Genomic DNA, 23,873 nt, shown 5'->3' on the forward strand with positions numbered 1-23,873 from the left:
GGCCCTTCTTTTCACTACATCTGTATCTTTGGGGTAAATACCCAGTAGTGCAATTGCAGGGTCATAGGGAAGCTCTATTTTTAATTTCTTGAGGAATCTGCACACTGTTCTCCAAAGTGGCTGCACCAACTTGCATTCCCACCAACAGTGGAAGAGGGTTCCCCTTTCTCCACATCCCCTTCAACACATGTTTCCTGTCTTGCTAAAACCCTGCATCCCCAGGGACTGCGACTTGGAACACTACTATTTTGATTACTGTAGGTTGGTAATATGGTTTGAAATCAGGCAGTATGATGCCTCCAGCTTTGTTCCTTCTTAAGATTGCTTTGGCTATTTAGGATCTTTGTTGTTTCAGAACAATTTTAACATTGTTTGTTCTATTTTGGTTTAAAAATGCTACTTGCTACTTGATAGGGATTTTACCTAATCTATAGATGGCTTAAGGTAATATAGACCTTTAAAAAATCTTAATTATTTCAATCTATGAACACAGAGTATCTTTCAATTTATTTCTAATTTCTTTTTTTTAATTTTTATTTACTTTTTAACTTTATTTTCAGTGTCCCAGAATTCATTTTTTATGCACCACACCCAGTGCTCCATATTTCTAATTTTTTTAATCAACTGTATACACATTTTAGGAGACAGATCTTTCACTTCCTTGGCTAAATTTAGTCCTAGATATTTTATTCCTTTGATGCAATTGTAAAAGGAATTATTTTCTAATTCCTTTGGTAGTTTGCATATAATGGAGAGAAACAAAACAGATTTTTGTGTATTGATTTTGTACTCCGATATTTTACTGAATTTGTTTATAAGTTCTCACTTTTTTGGTAAAGTCTTTAGGTTTTTCCAAATATTGAATCACAGGTTATGTTCCAAAAAGATCACTCTGCTGGTTACTAGAGAAGAATGGGCTCTGTACAGTGGAAGACAGGGAGAGCCTAACCCTAAGCCCTAACCCTAACCCCACCCTAAATCTAATCAAACATCATGCCCAATTTTGAGGACTGACAGCTGTACTCTGAAAACAGAAACAAGTCCATCATTTTGCCTTTCACTCCTTGCTCAGTATTGTACTGAAAGTTCTACCCAGAACAATGAGGCAAGAAATAAGGAATCCACATGTGAAAGGAAACAGTAGACCTAGATCTATTTAGAGACCAGAGATGGCATCATCTCATATAAAGAGCTTCCTAAAGAATCAACAAAAAATTATTACAGTCAGTTTCCTAATTCTGCAAACTGACAGGACAAAATATCAATACACACAAATCTCTCTTATTTGTATACATTAGCAATGAATCATCCAAAAAGGAATTTAAGAAAACAATTCCATTTTAGGGAATATCAACATTGACAAAAATATTTGGGAATAGAAGTAATCAAGATATATGTCTTGTACACCAAAAATTACAAAACACTGCTGAAAGAAAGTAAGGGAAACCTAAATAAATCTGAGGATACCCCATGGTGATGAAAAGACATACTACTGATAAGATGGCAACAGTACAGAAACAATGTGAAAATTCAGTGTCTTCCAAAGAAATTGCACAAAGGCCTTTGGGAAGAAATGCACATATGGAATTTTAAGGGACCACAAGATAACCAAAACCATTTTGAAATAGAAAATCAATGGTGAAAGGTCATATTTCCAACGTTCAAACCTTAATACAAAGCAACAGTAAATAAAACATTGTGATACTGTCGTAAAGGTATGCATACACCCTGAAACAAATAATACATTGTATGTTAATTAGTTGAATTTAAATAAAAAAATAAGTAAAATAGTTTTTTTAAAGTATGCATACAGATCAGTGGGATTTAACTGAGAGCCCAGAAATAAACCCCTTCATATATGGTCCACTGATTTTTGACAAGGGTGGACAACATTACACTAGGGGGACAAAATGGTCTTTTCAACAAAGGGTGCTAGATAATCGGTTATCCATGTACAGAGGAATGGAACTGGGACCTTACCTCACACCACATATAAACATTAACTCAAATTAAGTTAAAGGGTTAAATGTAAGATGGAAAATTATAAGCTTTAGAAGAAAAAATGGGGATAAATCTTCATAACTTTGGATTTAGCAATGTTTTTAGATCTGACACCAAAACATAAGAAGGGAAAGAAAATAATACATAAAATAATATCCTTAAAATTAAAAATCTGTCCCAGGCACCTGGGTGGCTCCGTTGGTTAACCATCTGACTCTTATTATTGGCTTACATCATGATCTCAGAGTCATGATAGAGCCCCATGTCATGCTCCACACTGAATGTGGGGCCTGCTTAAGATTCTCTTTCCTTCTCCCTCTGCCCCTGTCCATTTGTACACTCTCTCTCACTCACTCTTTAAAAAAAAATGTAAAAAAAATTAAAATATTTGTACATAAGAAGATACTATCCAGAAAGTGAAAAGACAGCCTCCAGAATGGAAGGAAATAGTTGTACATTATTTATCTAATAAGAGTCTTTTTCCCAGAATATGTAAAGAGCTTTTGCAACTCAACAAAAAGACAACACCAGAGAAATCATACAAATGGCGAAGAGCACATGAATAGATGTTAAACATTATTAGTCTTTATGGAAATGAAGATTTAAACCAGTTAGATGTCCTTTTACACAAGTAGAATCACTATGATTGAGAAAACTAAAAATAACAAAAGGATATTGAGAAACTGAAACCCTTATACCTTGCTTGTAAAAAATAGCACAGTCTATGTATAAAATAGTTTGACATTTACTCAAATAGACCAAAGCAGAATTAACATATGGTTCAACAATTGCATTCCTAGATATATATCCCCCAAATTGAAAACACTGGTTCAAAGAAACAACAAAAATGTGCAGGAATATTCATAGGAGCAGTGCTCACAAAAGGCAAAAGCCAGACACTGTGCAAATATCCATCCATGGGGAAAAGGATCAACAAAATGAGGTCGATCTATAAATGGCTATTTTGTTCTGCCCTAGGAAGGAATGAAGTAAAATGGCTCATCTGTGTGGGAAAAAATATGGTGGTTCCTTAAAAGATTAAACACACAATTCCACTGCAGCCTATATGCCCCACAAAACTGAAAGCAGAAGCACCCTTATTCAGAACAGCATTTCTCACAACAGCCAACAGGCGGAAGCCACCCAAGTGTCCACTGACAGATGAATGGATAAACAAGATGTGGTTTATACACCATGGAACATGACTCAGCCTTAAAAACGAAGGGAGTTCTGACACAGGCTATAACACAGATTGACCCTGGAAGTCATTATGCTGAGTGAAATCAGCCAGGCATGGAAGGAGAGATACTGTATGATTCCACTTGGATGAGGTGTCTGGGACACAAAGCTGGATGTGGTTGCAGGTGGCTGAAGGGAAAGGACAATGGGGAGTTGGTGTTTCATGCATACAGATTCCCTCGGGAGAATGTGAAAGTTCTGGAAAATGATGTCCAACTGTGGGAACTCAGCTAAAGTCAGAGAACTGTGTACTTGAAATGTTTTAAGGGGTCGATTCTCTTATGTTTAGTCACTGTGAAAAAGTGAACGAAGGATTGATGCATGTCACAACGTGGATGGACACTGAAAAGAGCCCCAGTGACATAAGCCATATAGAAATCCCATTCACTTGGGAGCTGTCTGTGCTCCTTACGCTTGTCAAGGTTATCCAAATAAGGGAAAGTCCTGAAGAAGTTCCAGAAGAAGAAAACTGTATCTGAATGGAGAGGACATTTCACACCGTTGGGCAGGTGGTGACAGCTGGAGTGGGCCTGTGGTCTGGGTTCAAATGTGGGAACCATCATGGTTTCATCACTTGGGGTTATGTGGTGGTTCTGCAGGACAGTGTCCCTGTTTGTGGTAAAATGCACTGAAGTAGTCCATGTGAAGTGGCAGACATGGTAGAGAAACAACAGCTGGGGAGTCTGAGTGTGGAGATAAAGCTCATTTGTGCTGCTGTGACACATAACTGCAGATGTGACATCACTGCAGAGGAAATGACTCTTCTGAACACCCACGTCAGCACCACATCACAGAAGCAGAGAGGACATCAGACTTTGGGGTGGAGGCCAAGACTCCACCAAGATACAGGTCACCCACAGTGGAGAGGCCACTCGCCCTTGCAGGAGGCCACATGTTTGCAAGAGACTCATGGGTGCATTGAATCAGGCGCTGCCATGTCTTGGGTGCAGTAGAAGCAGTGAGGTTTGAAATTCCAATTCTCCATAACGCTCCCCCACAACCTGCTTAGAACTGTGAAAAGGCAGGAAGGAAGCCTCAGTAGAGTGGACTGGGGACACTAGAAGGGGAGGCTGGAAGGGGGCGCCTGGTGCTGCATTACAATGGATCGCATTACAGACCCCACAGTAGTAGCCCCCACAGGATAGGCTCCTCTGTTCCAGGCCCACAGGGGAATCTGGAGGGTTCATCTTCTACAGGAAATCAGCATCCCTGCAGCTGAGCCAGTGAGAACCCTCTTCACACACATCCCCCTCCCCAAACCCCTGCCTTTCTCTAGGGGACTTTCCTTCCAAGCAGCCCTCCCAACTGCTTCCTTGCTCTCCATGAAATACTGTTCCTCTCCTTTGTTTCTTGCACTTGCCTGTGATGGGACTGGAGCTTGCTCAGTCCAGATCTCCATTCTCTGCTCTTCCCAAATAAACCCATGTTGCTGGTCAAATAAATGGCCATTTGAGTTTAAGGTGAAGGGAACTAATATACTTAAGAAATTCGCAAGGAGCAAAATCAATATACACAAATCAATTGCATTTCTATGTGCTCAGAAGGAACCATCGGAAAAAGTCCACAGAGAACAATATCATTTACTACTGCGTTCAAAAGAACAAGATACCTAGGAGTCTCCTGAACCCAGGAGGGGACAGACCTGTCCTCTGACAGTCATGCAACACTGAGGACAGACAGGGAGGGAGATACATGGATGTGGGGAGAAACTCTGTGCTCAGGGAGGAACTGAGACCAGGAAAACACCTGCTCTCCCCAAAGCCTTCTACGGATTCCATGCTGTCACTCCCAAACTTCCAAACTCAGGACCAGCCCTGGAGTCAGTGTGGATGCAGGAAGGACCCTGCAGGGCTGTGGTGGGGGGAGCATGAGTCCCAAGCGGGGCGGCTGCTCCCTGATGCAGACCATCTGAGGAGTCCCAGAAACTGAATCCACGTGTGTATGAACACAGCTGTGTTCGCCCAGAAAGGGAGACCCCACAGCCCCACGCACAGCATGGTGAGAGGCCACATCACGACACACGAAACCATGGAAGCCAAGTGTCTACAGAGTGTGCCCTTCCACTGTGGGTTCCTGACACCATGCAACCCCTCGGCAGTCCCCACTCAGGTGGCTTCTTCTCACATTCTCCTCCAGCAGCCAGTCATGAGGAGGCTGGACTGCTATCAGTGTGGACACAGCCCACATCCTCCACAATGGGCCCTGTCAGTTTGGACATGGTCCCACGTCCTCCACAGCTAGTTCTACTTGTACTACTCCTGCTTCTATCATCCTCCAAGAGTAGGAATTTCCCTTGGTATCTTGAATTGTTACTAAGTGTTAGAAATATTAAGGTGGCTGGATGAATATTGAGGAACCCATCTATTGAAAAGTGACAAAATAGATTAGTGGGAAAAAGTAAGTGAATTCTGATCCTGATTTGGATCCTGAAGAGACAGACTAACTTGTACTACAGTTACTCACCCTTAATATTGGTCCTTGGGAAACATCTTAGATAATTAAGTGATTTTTGTGGCAAAGGATAAACTATGAGGTTGATCCTGATACTGTAGATGTGACTAAAATCTACTGCTAACATCCTAGAATGAGGCTTGCCAAGAGTGCTTACCTGGAGAGAGTTTGCTAGTCTAAAAGTTTTTTTTTTTTAAAGATTTTATTTATTTATTTGACAGAGAGAGATCACAAGTAGACAGAGAGGCAGGCAGAGAGAGAGAGAGAGAGAGGGAAGCAGACTCCCTGCCGAGCAGAGAGCCCAATGCGGGACTCGATTCCAGGACCCTGAGATCATGACCTGAGCTGAAGGCAGTGGCTTAACCCACTGAGCCACCCAGGCGCCCCTAAAAGTTTTGTGTGATGATTTGGCATCTTGTTAGAGAACTCCACTCTGATGAATTTTCTTCTGTAACCCACATATAGATAATGCTGTCATTGGCCACATCATTCATGGAATTCTACTTAGCATGATACAGTATGATTCTGTTCTCTCTCCAGGAGCACAGACCCTCTCTCTTACTGGATTATTCTACCTCCAGCAGGCATTTTTCAGCCTTACAGTAATTTTAGATAAAGCATCATGGGCTTGTAGAACCTTGTGCTTGAATTAAAAAAAGAAAATCATCTTGAAATGAATGAATTCAACCCAGGTCATGATTAATTAGAAGCACAGAACTTAAATTGAGAAAAATCCATATTGATAGATTTGTTTTTACTTATATTTCCTTTTTGAATCATGGCAAATATCCAAAGCAATGGTTGTAAGAGTCAGGGGAGATGAAGTCTATAGTTCTTAGAGCTGTAGAGTTGAAAAGGACCTCCAGGAGGATTTATTTAAAGAGTGAAATGGAAGTCCTTTTGATCAACATTTCCCTTAAATGCTTTTCTGTTGCAGAAGTCTGACAATTAGTAAAAGTCAACGTTTTTCTGTTGTTTTCTTATAAGCTATTTAGCCAAGTTATTATTTTGGAAAGGAACTACTGGGCTATTTTAATACTGTCAGGCTTTTGCTTTGGTAGGTGTGCTCTTGTCCTGAATCTCACCCACCCCTGCTTCTCCATTCACTGTGGACAGCAGCATATTTTTCCTTTCTCATATTTTAAAAAGCTTGTCAGTATCATTTTATATACAGTAAGAGAGGTATAAAGATTAAGAAAATTGTGACCTATACAGGATATTAGATTCTAGCCACAAAAAGTTTCCTGGAGGGCTCTTTAGTATATTCTCCTTGCACAGTTTATATCTATATTCTCCTTGCGCCGTTTATACCTAAGTGACCTCTGCGACAGATATACCTAAAAGACCTTTCACTTTGTTGCTTATTTATGCTAATTTGGTGTGTGGGTCTGGGAAGTTTGGTTCACAGATTCAAAACAGTTCAAGAAAATTGATGTTAGTTCTGTCTCTTTTCCAGTTTTATCTAGGATTCTCTGATCAGGGGAAGGAGAAACAGATTAGACTACACCAAAAATTGCTCTTTTCATTGAGAAATTAAAGTTGCATTACCTATGGTCACCTCTCTTTAGACTATAAACCTTAAAGGGACAATACTTCAGTTCCTTTGCTTTCCTTGGGCAGCTGGTATTAGCAAACTCTAGTTCCTGTTTGTTAGGATAAGGTGTTGTTTTCTGGTTTCATGGTCTTTTATTTATTTTTTTAAATATTTTTATTTTTATTTATTTGAGAGAGAGGACAAGTCAGGGGGATGGGGGAGGGAGAAGCAGATTCCCCACTGATCAGGGAGCCTGACTCGACTTGGGGTTTGATTTCAGGACTCTGGGATCATGACCTGAACTGAAGGCAGACACCCAACTGACTGAGCTGTCCAGGCGCCCCTCATGGTCTTTTAATATAAAAAATATAAATTTGATGTCCCTGAAAAACTCAAGTGGCCTCTTCAACTAGGTCCTCAGTAATAATCCTACAGGTCTTCAGCCAATGCCCTGCAGGGAAATGTGGCAATTGGTCCCATGAAGCTAAGAAGACATGGTAGGAACCATGCCCTGACAGTCCCCTTTCCATCTTGCTTGTAGAAATGGTACTAGAAGTAGATTAAACAAAATTGGCTTTCGTTTTCAGAAACTAACATCATGTGAGACCTGAACATATAGAATATTTTCTCTCTTTTAAGGTTAAAATTTAGAGAGCTTTTCTTCTCCCTTTGGTCATGAAGAACCATTGGTACTATAAGAAAAGTAGCTAGGAATACAGAGCTTATATGAACCAACCTGGTAATAAAACTTAGAAGGAATGAGTGAATGGGACAATATATCAGAGTGATTTATGTAGGTTAATTGTTTTTATGTCTTACAACATTTTGGAATATGGATTTAAGACATCTTCTCATTAGATATTTAGAGTAATAACTTTGTTAAACCACTTTATTATAATTAGAAGACAGGCGTGTTGCTTTTAAGTAGTTTGAGTATTGACAAAAGGTAAGTCCTCAACTTCCTTATATGTAATCCCATGAGCCAGGCCAAGTTTCCCAAATAAAAAAAATTGCACTATAAGTTGCTTCCAGTAGAGGATGATAAGTGGAAGGGAAACAACATGTAAAGCTGACAATATAAATTTTACCAGATTTCAAAAAAGACTGATTAAACTTAAAAAAGGATGTACTGATTCTTTTTGCATTACTTTCCCTTTATGTTGTTTAATGTCAAATTCCAGAAATAAACGTTTTTTATTTATCATACTGTTTCCTTTTGCCAAAGCTCAAGGGTATAACTGGAAGTTTGGCAAGAAAATCTTAGATAAGGGGCGCCTGGGTGGCTCAGTGGGTTAAGCCGCTGCCTTCGGCTCAGGTCATGATCCCAGGTCCTGGGTTCGAGCCCCACATCGGGCTTTCTGCTCAGCAGGAAGCCTGCTTCCTCCTCTCTCTCTGCCTGCCTCTCTGTTTACTTGTGATTTCTCTCTGTCAAATAGATAAATAAAATCTTTAAAAAAAAAAAAAAAAAAAAAAAAAAAAAAAAAAAAAGAAAATCTTAGATAGAAAATTATACGAAGAACAGAGGTGTTAAGTAGATGAGCTAAATCAGCTTCTTTGTTCCCTTTAAAAACTCATAATTGTCTAGTGCATGCATGTAGCTTTGCTTTTAGTATATATCATACGTCTGTAGTGCTTCCTTTTGCAATTATCAAAATCGTTACTCTAAAACACCAGCCTCTCAGTCTGTAAACTCTAGAGGCATGTGTGTGTACAAGGATGTCCTAAAAGTCATGAATTTCTGTTTCCATGAAGTATTCAGTTTGATAATAAAAGGAGTTTTACTTCTATCACTTAAAATTTTGATCGTAGGGCTGTAGAGAAAAAGTGAAGTGATTTCATAACAATTTAAAATAAGAAGGAAGTGACATGTTAAATCTCCAATAACTTGGCATTAGATTTTTTATAGGACTATTTTCCCACCCAGATAAGCTATATATTTTCTTCTGGAAATTCATTTCTCTCAATGCTAAACTGTGTTAACATTTGTGCTGAAGTGGAGAGTGTTCTTTTAAACACATTAGTGTTAGAATTTCAGCTACATCAGTTGAGACACAGAAAATTGTTACTGATCCGACAAACGTATCAAAGGCCAAAGAGTAGCCATTTGGTTTCATTCTTGAAAAGATGGATGAGAAGAGAAGTAGAGAAAACTCATGTCTTTTTTGTTTGTTTCCTTATAGAAGAATCAGTACTAAAAATCCAAGTCAAATTTAAGGCTCTGGAATGAGTGGATGCTTTTGTGATTTATTTAACTAGAGGAGGGAAATGGAAGAAACCTGGATTGTTCTTATCTCAAGGAAGTGAGACTAAAGAAACAGCATTACTCTTTCCCCCCAAAATGTGAAATGAACTCCCTTACCTTAAAAACTCTTTCTTGTTCTCCTTGCTGAAGTAAGCAGGATGGAGGTGTGAGGAGTCAACTTTTAATGGTGGGTGGTGCTCTCCCCTAAATGTTCTTGGAAAGGCCTGCTGCTTGTGTTCTTTGAGGAAAAAAAAAAGAGGCCATGAGCAGGAAGAACTCCTTGACATTACAGAATTATAAGTCCCCTGGAAAACTGCTTTCTGAATAAAGTACAAGCTAGAAAGCTGCTTGAGAGGTGTTGCCATCTATAGACCAAGCTACACCATAAAGGGGCTCAGCAGACAGCAGGGGCTTGGCTGCAGACACCAGTTTTCTTTCCTAGCTACTTCTGTCCCAAGAGTAGAATCTGTCTAGTGGAAGACTTCTACTTCTCAGCAGAAGCTTATGGAGGACTATATGAAACCTTAAAGTTCTTTTTTGGTCCTGAAGAGAATGGATGCTGAGTTTGACAGGAGACCTTTTCTGTTCGATTCTGTCATACAACATCATCATACTTAAGTCAGGGACAATTAGTTGGTCCATGACATGAACATGCAAGAGTTCTCTCTCTCTCTCTTTCTCTCTCTCTCTCTTTTTTATTTCTTTTCAGCGTAACAGTATTCATTGTTTTTGCACCACACCCAGTGCTCCATGCAATCCATGCCCTCTAATACCCACCACCTGGTTCCCCCAACCTCCCACCCCCCACCCTTTCAAAACCCTCAGATTGTTTTTCAGAGTCCATAGGCTCTCAGGGTTCACCTCTCCTTCCAATTTCCCTCAAAAACAATGAGCACAGGGCAGGTGCCTAAGAGTGAAGGTGAGATGGCCCAGAGCATCTGGTATGAGAGCTTAGTTCTCAGGGCAAGACCAGCCAGGGGTTTGGCACCGCATGCTTACTCATGCTGTACAATTTTTGTTCTTTTAATCCCCTTTCAAAATTAATCAAATAGGATTTCTGCCACGTTCTGAGTAACTATGTGGGAAATACCACTTCTTTCCTGTTGGTTGAATAAAAATAGCTTAAAGGGGAAACAATAATGACTGTAGAGTAGAATTTAGAGAAAATGGTCTTGTCAAAACCTAATTTGGGCACATTACTGAAGAATTAACAGTCTATGATTTTTCCTCTAAGGCTTATTCACACATGATGGAGTTTTAAGATAGTTATAATGTAATAATGATGAATCCTATTTGTAAAACACGCGTCCAAAAGAATTCATCCTACTTTACTGACAACTCTATTTTTTCAACTGTTCTGTGAAGCAGAGAGACCAAAAAGTGTTACTTCAAGCCTCCCGTTGGGGGAAACGGAAATTCATAAGTAAGGAAGTGCAGATAAGTGCAATCAAGATCATCCAGTTATAACATTAAGTATAAAATTTATCTCTGCAGATTACACTTAGGTTCTGTGGCCACCTTTTTTCAGCCCACAGACCATGTCAGTTTACTAATGATAATAATGCTGAAAGGTAATATTTAATGCATATACACTGTATGCCAAACACTGCTCTAAGCACTTCAAACACAACAAATCCTTTGAAGTTCACTAGTGAACAACTCTATGGAGTGGATATCACTGTTTCCCCTACATAGTAAGTAATGAAACTGAGTTACAGAAAGGTTGTGGCTTGCCTAAAGTCACAGAACTAATGACAGAAGCAGAAACCAAACCCAGACAGTTGGGCTCCAGGGTCCATATTCTTAATAATTAATGCCATCCTCAATTTTAAAATCTCCACAAAACTATCCATTTCTGTTTCAATGATTAAAAGAATACATGTGTATGACACTTACATTTTCACAGAAGGATTTACAGTATTTTATTTCTGTGTACTTTATCAAGTAAGGTCGTGAAGGATAATTTTCTAAATCTAAAAGGGAGTTTGGATCTGAATGTAGAAATTTTCAAGAACCACAATTTGGGAACCACCATCAAAGCCTTAAAAAAAAAAAGTTAAATTTGAAGTGACAGACTCTTACTTCTCAGAGTATCTAAAATAATAAGCAGTAGGTACACCAATATAAAGTATAGTAGATTTAAATCAGAAATTTAGAACATCACCAGTTAGTTTGGAAGAGAGCATTTTGTTGCCTTGTAAAAACTTAGAAAAGGGTATTCCCTCAAAAAAGAGAAATTACTGTCATTGATTTAAAAAAATGGTAACAAAGGTGTCTAGTGCAAACCTACAGGGCTTTATGTGGAATAACTTACTCATTTCAATTTTTTCTATAAAACTTTTTCAACTTTATTTTAGCTCCCTACCCCCACAGCCATAAGCATTCTAATTCAAATTGGTAAAAGGCTGAGCAACTGTTGAAGTTTCCCTAAAGGAACTACACCAGACTAAACTAGCTAAAAACAAATGAGGAAAGCAAAACTCCTATGTAGTAGAACGTTGGGATGAAATGGGCATGCTTACTTTGTCTCCATTTAACTCCAGATGAAGTTAAAACCATGGTTTGGGGCTCTGAGTCAACTGCAGAGAGAACATTTTCTAAAAATGTATGCATGGCATCAGAAAGGCCAAAAGGTAAGTAGAGGGCAGAACATGTGAGATGAAAGCCTTCAAGACCAGTGACAGTCACTTTTTCCAATCGTCCCTTAACCTTACTCCTGGAACCTAGCCCAGGAATCCCCCTGGGAGGTAGGGCAGCATGGCCACACAAGCCCTCAAGATTAATAATGGAGATGAGTTCAACTCATCCAGCTGAGCTTTCTTCAACCACAGGAACATTCTCTAGTCTGAAGCTCAGAGGAGAAACAATGTGAGAACCATGTTTTCTTAATCTGTCATTGAGTGGGACATTCATTTCCTTTACAAGGAAAAAATAAAAGATTCTGATCTCTACTGTTGTACAGGGAATGATTTTCCAAAATAAGCATAGTAAGATATGGATGTCCACAAATGAATTAGCATCCTGGATTTCAGTGAGTTGCCAAAGCTTAGGGAGTCTGTTCATCCATCTCTCTGAAGCTACTATTGTGAATGAGATGGTTCTGGGGCTGGTTTGAAAGAGAAAGTATTGGAAATCCCTCTTGTACAATGTCTGCCAAGGAATCCCTAATGATGTGAGTGGTGGAGTTACCTCTTGTAGGTAGGACATTATTGAACAGGGCACAGGAACTTGGTCCAACGTTAATACAACAATCATGGGATGAGTCATAAGATTAGGTTGTTAGGGCAACATACTTACTACCTTTTAGTATTTTAATAAGATTGGCCTGGGTCATTGCAAATACTGTGGCATGAACTTGCAGATGACAAGAGATGGAATGCAGGTGTGAGATGGATCTGTTCACCTTATCTGTAGAGAGGATAGTGGATGCTCACTATTTATCCATGGATGTCTGAGCTCAGGAGCAGGTTCTTTGGTCTTGGAGGAAGAAACAAAGATAAAGATCTGATTTGTCACCAGAAGGAGCAGTGAGTTGCTCTGTCTGAAAGTCCAGAGACCTGACTTCTTGGCACAGCTCTTGTCAGGACTATCTGTGTAACCATGGACAAACCATTTAATCTCTTTCAGGCACAGGTTACTCAGTGGCCAGAAGAGGAGTTTTAATAGGTTGGTTGCTGAGGCCAGAATCCGAATGAGATCTCAGGTTTCTCTAACTTAAGCAGTTACTTTAAGACCTGTTCTGTAGACACGGGGATTGTCATGGTAGATTTTTTTGGTGTTAAAATGAATTAACCATCATAAATTCCCCCAACTTCAGAAGAAATCAGTAATGTGGGCCACAGGTCTTAATCTAAAATTGGGTGGACAGTCTTTTATTATAACGATATGGAGAGGAAGAAATGCCCCATCTCTGTTCTGTCCAATATAGTGGCCATGAGCCCTGTGTGCCTAGCTGAATTTAAATTAGAATTAAATTTAAAAAAAAATTAGTTCCTCAATCACCTTAGTCCATTTTGAGTGCTCAGTAACCACGTGTGTCTACTGTATTGGGCAGCATATGCATAGAATTACAAAAAGTTCTATTAGTCAACAGTGTCTCAGATCTTTGCCCAGACTGCAAACTGCAGCTATTGTTCCTCCCTTAGTGCAAGATGCAGACGTTTGTGTCCTCAGATGACTGTGTCCATCTTTAAGAAACAAAAGAATGTATAAAAACTCACTTGGAAGTATAGGAACTATAAGAAACCCTTCAGGCAAAAGATGCTGGGGGCATTGAACAAGAGTTTGAGAGAGAAGGGGAGGATAAAAGAAGGAATTAGGAAACACCAAAACCATTCTGTGCCTTGAGTTTTGACTAGTCCTGAGCTTCTGTAGAATACACAGCCCCTAGAGGAGTGTTCCTCAAAGATATGGCCACCCCATGACCTCAGAGATGGAAAATGATGAGAAAAGCAGGTCTCTCTTAATCAGGGACCCTCTCAGTACTCAATGGTGGAGAAAAGGTTTGTCATGTTGGGCCCATGTTTCAAAAGACAAAATTGTTATGTAGCCAGGCTGGCAGGACAGGAAATAGTTCAGGCTTTCTGGAAATAGGGGGTAACCACTCTATCCAACAGTCAGCTCCTTAAGTACAGGTCTGTGCAGTCAAAGCCAGTGAATGTTTTAAGGCTTAAGCTTAAATATTAGAAAGCATCAGTGATATAAGTCTTTTCTGCAGATTTGGTACAGTGGTTCCACCTTCAGCCCTGCTGGCTAGGGGGCCATGCATATGGGGAAAGGAAGAAATCAGAGGCAGATGGCAAAAAGTGTAATTTTAGCTGCTGTCTGAAAGCCACCTCTGATGGGAATCACCTTTCTCTTCTGGACTCACTTCCAGGTGCAGCTTCAGGGGACAATACTGAAGACGCTAACACTGAGTTCACAGACAGCATTGAGGAGGAAGCTGCACACAGTAGCCAGCAAGTAAGTCCAAGTCAGGTTCTGGGTTCCCAGGGTGGCAGGCTCATAGCCCTTTGGGGTCTGGTAGTCTTCTGCAGCCTTTGTAAGCCTAGAGTAAGAAGCTATCTTTTTATAGAAACCACTTCCCAGTCTTCTTTCTGCCCTCTCTGAGCTTCCCAGCCACGTTGCCAGCCAACCCCTATCCTCACTCCACTTTTCTTTCTGATCCACCTTTTCTCCCCTTCTCCTTCTATCTCTTGCTCCTCCTTCCCACCTTTGCCCCTATGTACCACCTATAGCTCTAGCTTCAGAAGAATGTTTACTTACAACAAGACCATGGACATTTCCCCTCTTGGGTTTTTGTATCCAAAACACACCACAGAAGACAGGAATTCATCGGAGGGCTGCTGGGGGAGGTGGGAGGCCTAAGATCCACTTCAGGAAAGTGCTGAGAATCTCCAAGGGGATCGGAAATGCTTCCAAAGCAGGGATCTCTCTTGGTGAAATCTCGTTACACAAAAGAGAAGTCTGTTGGACAACCTGACAGACCACCCAGGTTGGGACACATCAGTGACCAGCAGGTGACACTTCAAGAGCAAGTTCCTATCAAACCTCAGAACTTGGTACTCAGGGCTGAAATACTGTTCATACCAGCTGTCACTGAAGGTACAACCAGCAGTTCGCAAGCTCAAGAGTTGAATGCCTTGGACCTCAGAGATTAAGTCACTGACAGTGATCCCAGTGCACTCACTGGCACTCCTGTGTGTCTCCACCTTGCCCAGTGACATTTAGCAATCACACATCCTACATGGACTGTGCCTGTGAGTCTCTGAGTTATTAAGGAGAAAACAGATCATCTGTATCTGTCCTTCTGCAGAAGTAGCTGGGCTTTTCCAGTTTTAGCTTCCTTGGAGCTATTAGAGAAACTGCTGGAAAATGAGGTGCTCTGGGTCTGCCTCTATACCTCCTTTATAAGAAAAAGAGGAGACCAACAAAAAGAATGTACATGAGCATTCTTCAAATCTCATTGGACATGGCATAGTCTTTGGCTCTTGAGGACATGAGTAGTTGGCTGTCTGGGATACCTCACGTCCTTAACACCATTTCTTCCCGTTCTCCCAAGATCCCCTTTTTGTTGCTCTAGCCGTACCTGACCCATACTTCTCCCTTAAATTCTTGCATGAATTCCACTTCTCCTTTTGCTTGAACAGCTTCTTCTAAGTTCTCCTAACCAATGCTTGTGACTTTAATTATGTATAGTATTGCCTCTCCGGACAGATCCCTCTGCCTCCCACTCCTTAAAGTCACTGGGGGGCTCTGGGGAGAAGAGAGGGATCTGCAAGATAAGCAAATGTCCATTCTAAGATTTAGATTGGGGTATCAGCCGGTCATGTGGTTATTGCTGCTGTGGACAGGATTAGCTCAGAAAAAGTGAACAAGAGACACAGATGTGAAGACAGCCAGATTCTGATTGACATGATCTTAACTATGAGTAGTCGTGTGAGCCCTTCGCTCTAGTTCTCAGTTGTAGGCAAACTGGTTTGTAAAGTTATTCCTTCCTCAACCTTCCTTCCTATAGCCTAGCATGGGGCAAATAACCAGATCACATTTTGAAAAGGTCAGTTCAACCCTGGACTAAACACTTTGCATTAGGGCAAGTGTATTTCCCTTGCAATGGCTGCCCTATTACTTGGCAGAGATACTTAATAAATTATTTGTTAGCCTTTGGATAGGGCTCATGATAGACAAATTTATATACCTGCTGGATGGAGAATATCTTTGGTAAGTGTAATTTTCTTTCCATCACCTTTCCTTGAAAATCAATGTCTAGTTTTGGGTAGGAGGAACCTTGTGTATGAAATCATTGTAAATTCACTTCAGCTTTCCTGGAGTTTGAGGGCATGACTGTCTGGCTGCCAAATAAATAAAGCTTGTTTTGCCGTAACTGTTGTGTCCAGATTCTCAAAACTGTGTTTGCTGGTTTCTGGTGAAATAGTCTCTTACAGTTAGGCTCTGAGTTCCTCTTTGCCACATCCTTGGAAGGTAAACTTTATTCAACACCAAGCTACCTTCCTACCTCAGGTATACACAGATTTCCCCTAACAAACACATCCCGCATTGTGTTCCTTCCAAGGCAAGAGCTATCTTTTGGCCAAAACAAGTTGCTTCATCATTATTTTTAGACTCTCTCACATCTGGAAGTCTCAGGTCTGGCTATGTTGGTAATTTTCCCCAGGTATCTCCCACAAAATCCCATTCTCAAGCAAATGGAAGTTCTCTAATAAATAACTAGGACATGCCTGTGAAATGAATCAAGCATTGACTTTCTTCATTTTAATGTGTGCAACAGAAAAAAGTTATCAAGTATCAAATGCAATGAAGGAGAAAAAAAGTCAGTAGACGTCATGTGAAGAACTTGAAAAAAATCATTAATGCCTTTCACATGTGTGAGAACTGATTTACATTGTGAAACATATGTCATAGGGTAAAAACAAAACAATGAAATTCAAACAGGAGATCGGACTTCCATATGAATTTCTGTAGGGTAAAAGGAAACCCAGCACACACAAAAGAGGTTTAATTATACCATGGAAGTAATAGAACAAATGAATTAGGAACTGGCCAGTGGGGAGGATCCTGTACGAGATATAATTAACAATAGACCTAAAGGGAAAAAAAAAAAACAAAAAAACAAAACAAAACAATAGACCTAAAGGATTCATACTAACACCTCAGATACTGAAAGCCCTGGGGTTTTATTTGGGAAAACGTATAGAAATGTCAACTTTCCATAGATGAGCAAGAAAAACTGATTAAAAAGCTAGATTCTGAGTCATTTTTCATGCATTTACATTTCAATTTTAAAGATAAGTTAGCCTAAAGTAAGCTTCCTCTGACACAGAACCCAAATTAGCTGGGAAACAAATCATAGCTCTATTTTCTAATTTTAAAGTGGGAAATTAGACTAAGTGTACCTTCAGGTCCTTTCAGGTATTGACATTCCTTGGTTCTTTATTTTTTATTTTTAAAGAAAGTAGGTGTATTTAAATCAGTGAAAGATAACATGCATTCGGAAGGCAGTTTAAAAATACATAGGTATAGATGGGGCACCTGGGTGGCTCAGCTCAGTTAGTTGGACATCCAGGTCTTGATCTCAGCTGAGGTCTTATTCTCCAGGTCATGAGTTCAGGCCCCATATTGTGCTCCTCCCTGGGTATGGAGCCCACTTAAAAAAAAAAGATATCATTAAAATGAGATTTTTTAAAAAGATTTATTTATTTGAGAGAGAGAACATGAGCAGGGGGTAGGGGTAGAGGGACAATCAGACTCCCTGCTGAGCAGGAAGCCCAACGAGGAGCTCGATCCCAGGACTCTGGGATCATGAACTGAGCCAAAGGCAGACACTTGATTGACTGAAACACCCAGAAGCCCCAAAGTGAGTTGTTATTTTTAAAGAGAAACAACACTTAAGTTTTGGTGAAGAATAAAGTGCCCATATTCAAAGCTGATGGTAATGTTTATTTATTTATTTTTTAAAGGTTTTATTTATTTATTTGAGAGAGAGAGAGCACAAGCAGGGACGGGGCTGAGGGGGATGCAGACTCCCCACTGAGCAGGAAGCCCAATGTGGGACTCAGTCCCAGGACACTGAGATCAAGACCTGAGGCTGAAGGCAGATGATTAACTGACAGCCACCCAGGTGCCCTGCCAATGTTTATTTTAGTTAAGTTCGTTGAAAAGGGTTTATATAGAAAGGTAATATCTCATAGTTTAAATGAGGGGTTGAGGTCCTAAATTTTCAAAAGTGGTTTTATCCAGTCCCCCTTTATTTTGTCCCAAGTGCTTGGTGGCACATGTGGAGATAGGCCAACCTAACTGAGCCTGGTAGGAGAATGAGAGAGGCAAAAGTCAGGCTCAGAACCCGAGGAAGGCCTGGGAAATGAGCAGCTGTGTCTATGCATCTTTCTTCATTCTTTTCTTTGCAACCTCAATGGCTGTGCTACTGGAAAATTCATGCTGTGAATCAACTCCACCCATGCAGCCTAGGTCTTACTGAGCTCCATTACGAGCAGAAATCAGTGGCTTTGTGCCAGGCCAAGCAGCTCTGTCAGTCATTGTTCCATTTAAGTGGCTCTAGGCCCTGTTCTGTTCTATATATTTGTGACCTGAATGAAGGTATAAAGCATGTAATTAATTCTACAAATCATGCCCAATCGAGTGGCTACTACTTGATTTATGAAGATGCAAATAAAATATTTTGAAGACTTTGATCATTGAGAAATGATTCTGGGTAGCCAGAATGAATTTACCAGTGACAAGCACAAGCCACACTGTTAATACAGAGAAAATATACAGCATGAGCCCAAAATAGCTCTAGAACAGAGGTGGGAAATTTGGAGGTCAACATAGACCCGAAGCTAATTAGAACCCCAAAGTGCAGTCGCCGAGAAGAGAAAGAAGCAACATAGCATTGGGATGTATTAAGATTAATATTGGATGGATGGACAAGAAACCCTTGCACAAAAATACTTAGTCATACAAGGAGTGGTTTCTCATACTCAGGTTTTGGTTTCTATACTTTTAAAAGACCTCAACGTGAGACAGGAATCCATCAGAATCCTAGAGGAGAACATAGGCAGTAATCTCTTCGATATCAGCCACAGCAACTTCTTTCAAGCTATGTCTCCAAAGGCAAAAGAAGCAAAAGCCAAAATAAACTTTTAGGACTTCATCAAAATCAAAAGCTTCTGCACAGCAAAGGAAACAGTCAAGAAAACCAAGAGGCAACCCACGGAATGGGAGAAGATATTTGCAAATGACAGTACAGACAAAAGATTGATATCCAGGATCTATAAAGAACTCCTCAAACTCAACACACACAAAACAGATAATCATATCAAAAAATGGGCAGAAGATATGAACAGACACTTCTCCAATGAAGACATACAAATGGCTATCAGACACATGAAAAAATGTTCATCATCACTAGTTCATCATCACTAGAATCAGGGAGATTCAAATTAAAATCACATTGAGATATTACCTTACACCAGTTAGAATGGCCAAAATTAGCAAGACAGGAAACAATATGTGTTGGAGGGGATGTGGAGAAAGGGGAACCCTCTTCCACTGTTGGTGAGAATGCAAGTTGGTGCAGCCTCTTTGGAGAACAGTGTGGAGATTCCTCAAGAAATTAAAAATAGAACTTCCCTATGACTCTGCCATTGCACTACTGGGTATTTACCCCAAAGATACAGATGTAGTGAAAAGAAGAGCCATCTGTACCCCAATGTTTATAGCAGCAATGGCCACGGTCACCAAACTGTGGAAAGAACCAAGATGCCCTTCAACGGACGAATGGATAAGGAAGATGTGGTCCATATACACTATGGAGTATTATGCCTCCATCAGAAAGGATGAATACCCAACTTTTGTATCAACATGGATGGGACTGGAAGAGATTATGCTGAGTGAAATAAGTCAAGCAGAGAGAGTTAATTATCATATGGTTTCACTTATTTGTGGAGCATAACAAAAAGCATGGAGGACATGGGGAGTTAGGAAAAGGGAGTTGGGGGAAATAGGAAGGGGAGGTGAACCATGAGAGACTATGGACTCTGAAAAACAATCTGAAGGATTTGAAGAGGTGTGGGGATGAGAGGTTGGGGGAACCAGGTGGTGGGTATTAGAGAGGGCACAGATTGCATGGAGCACTGGGTGTGGTACAAAAAACAATGAATACTGTAATGCTGAAAATAAATTAAAAAATGATTTAAAAAAAAAGAGTGTGGGGAAACTGGAGAGGAACCCAAAATGAACAATAAGAAAGTCTTTAAAAAATTCTCGTTACAGGAAAAGCTACATGATCTGCTTGAGTTGACACACTGAAGAGTAACTTTAGGAGTATCTAGGGAACATAGAAAGGTGTTGGGAAGTTGTTTCCACCTTGTTTTCTCCTAAGGTGCTTAGATTTGTAGACAGAGTTTGCCTGTCAGCATCAGCGCAAGAGTGATAAGCAATACGTGGGCAGGTGACCTCACTTTAACTTCTCCGTAGTTATGGGGTGTGATTCTCCTGCTGCCAGTGAAATTAAGCTGCTGTTTTACCTGTGGCTGAGTGCCTCCTGTCTCGGTCTTCCTTTTTAGGGCATGAGATGCAGGCTTGGCTTTAGGCTTTGAGAGCTGGTGTCTCAAGCTGAGATCTTTATAGTCAAGGACTTGGATATTGTGGTGTCAAGGAAGTTTCCTGTCTTGTAAGAAGCCTCTCAGGAGATTCGGTTCCCCAGGGAGAGAAGAAATCAGCATCCACACTCTGGTCCTGTGTAAACCTCAATTGTTTGCATTGGGTTTTTATTTATGATGGGCTTGTGTTTTTTTCTCACCCACATCTGGATGCGGCTCTTCCTGCCCATGGCGGCAGTTCCAAACACTGGCTCTCTCATGTCCTCCCCATCCAGACCAGTCTTGAGGGCCCTTATGGCTAAGGAAGTCCTTAGGGCGAGCTCATTTTAGGGCTTTTTTGTTCCCATAATGGCTGCCTTTGCAATCTGATGTTCCTCTTGGATCGTCCCTCATGACCTAACTTCTTTAAATTATGATTTTCTTTCAGCTCATCAATGTGGCCTTGGAGAAAAGCCTGGCAGCTGTGGAGACCTAGAATGTATGTTTTCCCCCTCCTTCCTCAGCAGGAGGGGCCAATAACAGAGGTCTTCAGGAGGAAATGCTCCACCTGAGGGCTGAGATCCACCAACACTTAGAGGAGAAGAGGTGAGCTGAGGGGGAACTGAAAGAGCTAAAGGCTCAAACTGAGGAAGCAGGATTCTCCTCTGTGGCCCACAACAGGTAGGACACTGCCCAGAGCAGGAGGTCCTGCCCATCGGGAGGTCACCATAGGCAAGGGAGTTCGCCTTGCTGCAAGGAAGACACTTGTGTTGCTTTAGGGATTCCTGGTCCACATCCCAAGCTCTGTGCATTAATGGTTCAAATTCTTAAGAGAAAACTCAATAATATTGGATAATGATGATCATTCAAATTATTTAAATCTGGTCTTAATTCCATGTAATAATGCCCATTATTAGCCATAGAGTCACAAGTGAAAATCTCCTGGTGTATGACAGGTATTGCTCTTTTGCATTGACTGGAACATTTTGAAGAATGTCCTACTACCCATGATGTTTCACTGCTGCGTGTGGAACCAGAAGAGTCCCTGAGGGAAGATGATGTATACTGGGGCCCCTTTGCTTCCACTCAGCTCTCTCTTAGCGGCCTGAATCCCTACATCATGGAATAGCACTTTTAACAATCTCTGCTGTTTTGTTAACTTTACAGAAGTGGTATATAGCTGATTCATTGGTTAGACTGACCACCGTGGTTTTTTTTTTTAATATTTTATTTATTTATTTGAGAGAGACAGAGATAGTGAGAGAGAGCACGGGGGTGGGGGAGGAGAGGGAGAAGCAGACTCCCCGCTGAGCAGGGAGCCTGACAAGGGGCTTGATCCTAGCATCCTGGGATCATGACCTTAGCCTAAGGCAGACACTTTGCTGACTGAGCCACCCAGGTGCCCCTGGCCACTCTGTTTTTCATGGCATTTTTCAAAAGATGCTTGGGGAGCAGACTGATAAGGTAGGACTAATCCATTCATTCGTTCATCCCTGAGGGTCATATTCATCATGGGGCCTGTTCTTTAGAACACAGCAGTGTGACTGTACAATTTCTAGTTCATGTCCTACAGTTTCCCTGCCCATTATGTGCCACTTAAACATCCCCAAGTCATAGAATAATATTAGTGCTGAAGAGGACCTTGGCATCTAGCCTAATCCTTATTTCATAGTCAAGGAAACTCTAGTCTAAAATGATCTAGCAGCTTGCTCAAAGTTGCATATTAGTTGCAGGCTAGACCCCTGCCTCTGAATTTTTAATATCTAAGCCTTTTATTCTATGCTATACACTTTTTAGTGCAGTCTTGGAAATATTCTTGTGATCATCCTTCATGCTGGCTCTTTTACTCTGAATTGTGATATTCCTTTCTTTTTTTTAAGATTTTTATTTATTTATTTGATAGAGATATACAGAGAAAGCACAAGTAGATTGAGCAGCAGGCAGAGGGGGAGGGAGAGCAGGCTCTCTGTTGAGCAGGGAGCCCAATGCAGGGCTTGATCTGAGGACCCTGGGATCATGACCTCAGCCGAAAGGCAGACACTTAAGGGACTGAGCCACCCATGCACCCCTTTCTCTTTCTTTCTTTCTTTCTTTCTTTCTTTCTTTCTTCCTTTTGAGAGAAAGAGAGAGTGTGAGATTGTTTGCACAAGGAGGTGGAGGGTTGGAAGGAGAAGAGAGAGACAATCTTGAACAGCCTCCATGCCTGGTGCAGAGCCTAATGTGGGGCTCAGTCTCGCATCCCTGAGATCATGACCTGAGCTGAAATCAAGAGTTGGATGTTTAACCGACTGAGTCACCCAGGTTCCCCCATGATATTTCTTTCTACTGAAGTGAAATTCTACTTAAGTGAAAACATAAGTTGTTGTTTAAGTAATCTCTCTGCTCACTGTGGGGCTTGAACTCACAACCTCGAGATCAAGAGTCACATGCTCTTTTTTTTTTAAGATTTTTTATTTATTTGTCAGAGAGAGAGGGAGAGAGAGCAAGCACAGGCAGACAGAATGGCAGGCAGAGGCAGAGGGAGAAGCAGGCTCCCCGCCAAGCAAGGAGCCCGATGTGGGACTCGATCCCAGGATGCTGGGATCATGACCTGAGCCAAAGGTAGCTGCTTAGCCAACTGAGCCACCCAGGTGTCCCGTCACATGCTCTTCTGACTGAGCCAGCCAGTTCAGGATTCTAAGAAACTCAATCTAGGGGAGAGCCAACTGCTAATTCTTCAGGTGTTAATTACTAGTTTCCTGTGCCTTTTCTAGCCAGCAGTTCTCAATATAGTGTGCTTATGGATCACCTGCAGGACTTAGGTAAAATGTAGATCCACAGGCCTTAGCTCTAAAGTTGTGGGTTTTTGTTTTTGTTGTTGTTGTTGTTGTTGTTTTTTACAAGTACCTCATAGAATTCTGATGTTAGTACTTTTCAAGTCTGCAGCTGGTATAGCAGAATAAAATGACTCCTCTGTTGTAGATCCTGAACTGACTAGACCATATATGCAATTCCCCTTAAGAAACCAGTAGCTCTACTAGGTATGTTATCCTTATTTTATATAAAAGGAGACTGAGGCTCAAAGAGGTTAAGCAAACTGCCTATTTAAATGAATTGCCTTGTTAAAGCAATGTTGTTGTTGTTGTTGTTTTTAACACTTCCATCCAACCCTGGCAAAGGGTTCGGTGTGAAGAAAGGATAGAGTCTAGAACATCTTGGTGAAAATTAGTTGTTTATCCATTTTATGTCTTCTACAAGTTTGCATGTTTTATGTGGCAGGCACTGTGGAGGCTCTGGGGATACAGGGTGAACAGGATAGGAAGAGTCC

At 40.9% G+C, this 23,873-nt stretch overlaps 1 pseudogene; it reads left to right on the forward strand.

Moving 5' to 3' along the window:
* LOC125097306 (myomegalin-like) overlaps window positions 1–23,873 on the forward strand; it is a 91,807-nt pseudogene that overhangs the window by 32,318 nt on the left and 35,616 nt on the right.

This window comes from Lutra lutra, chromosome 4 (assembly GCF_902655055.1).
Source record: "Lutra lutra chromosome 4, mLutLut1.2, whole genome shotgun sequence".
Classification (NCBI taxonomy): Eukaryota; Metazoa; Chordata; class Mammalia; order Carnivora; family Mustelidae; genus Lutra; species Lutra lutra.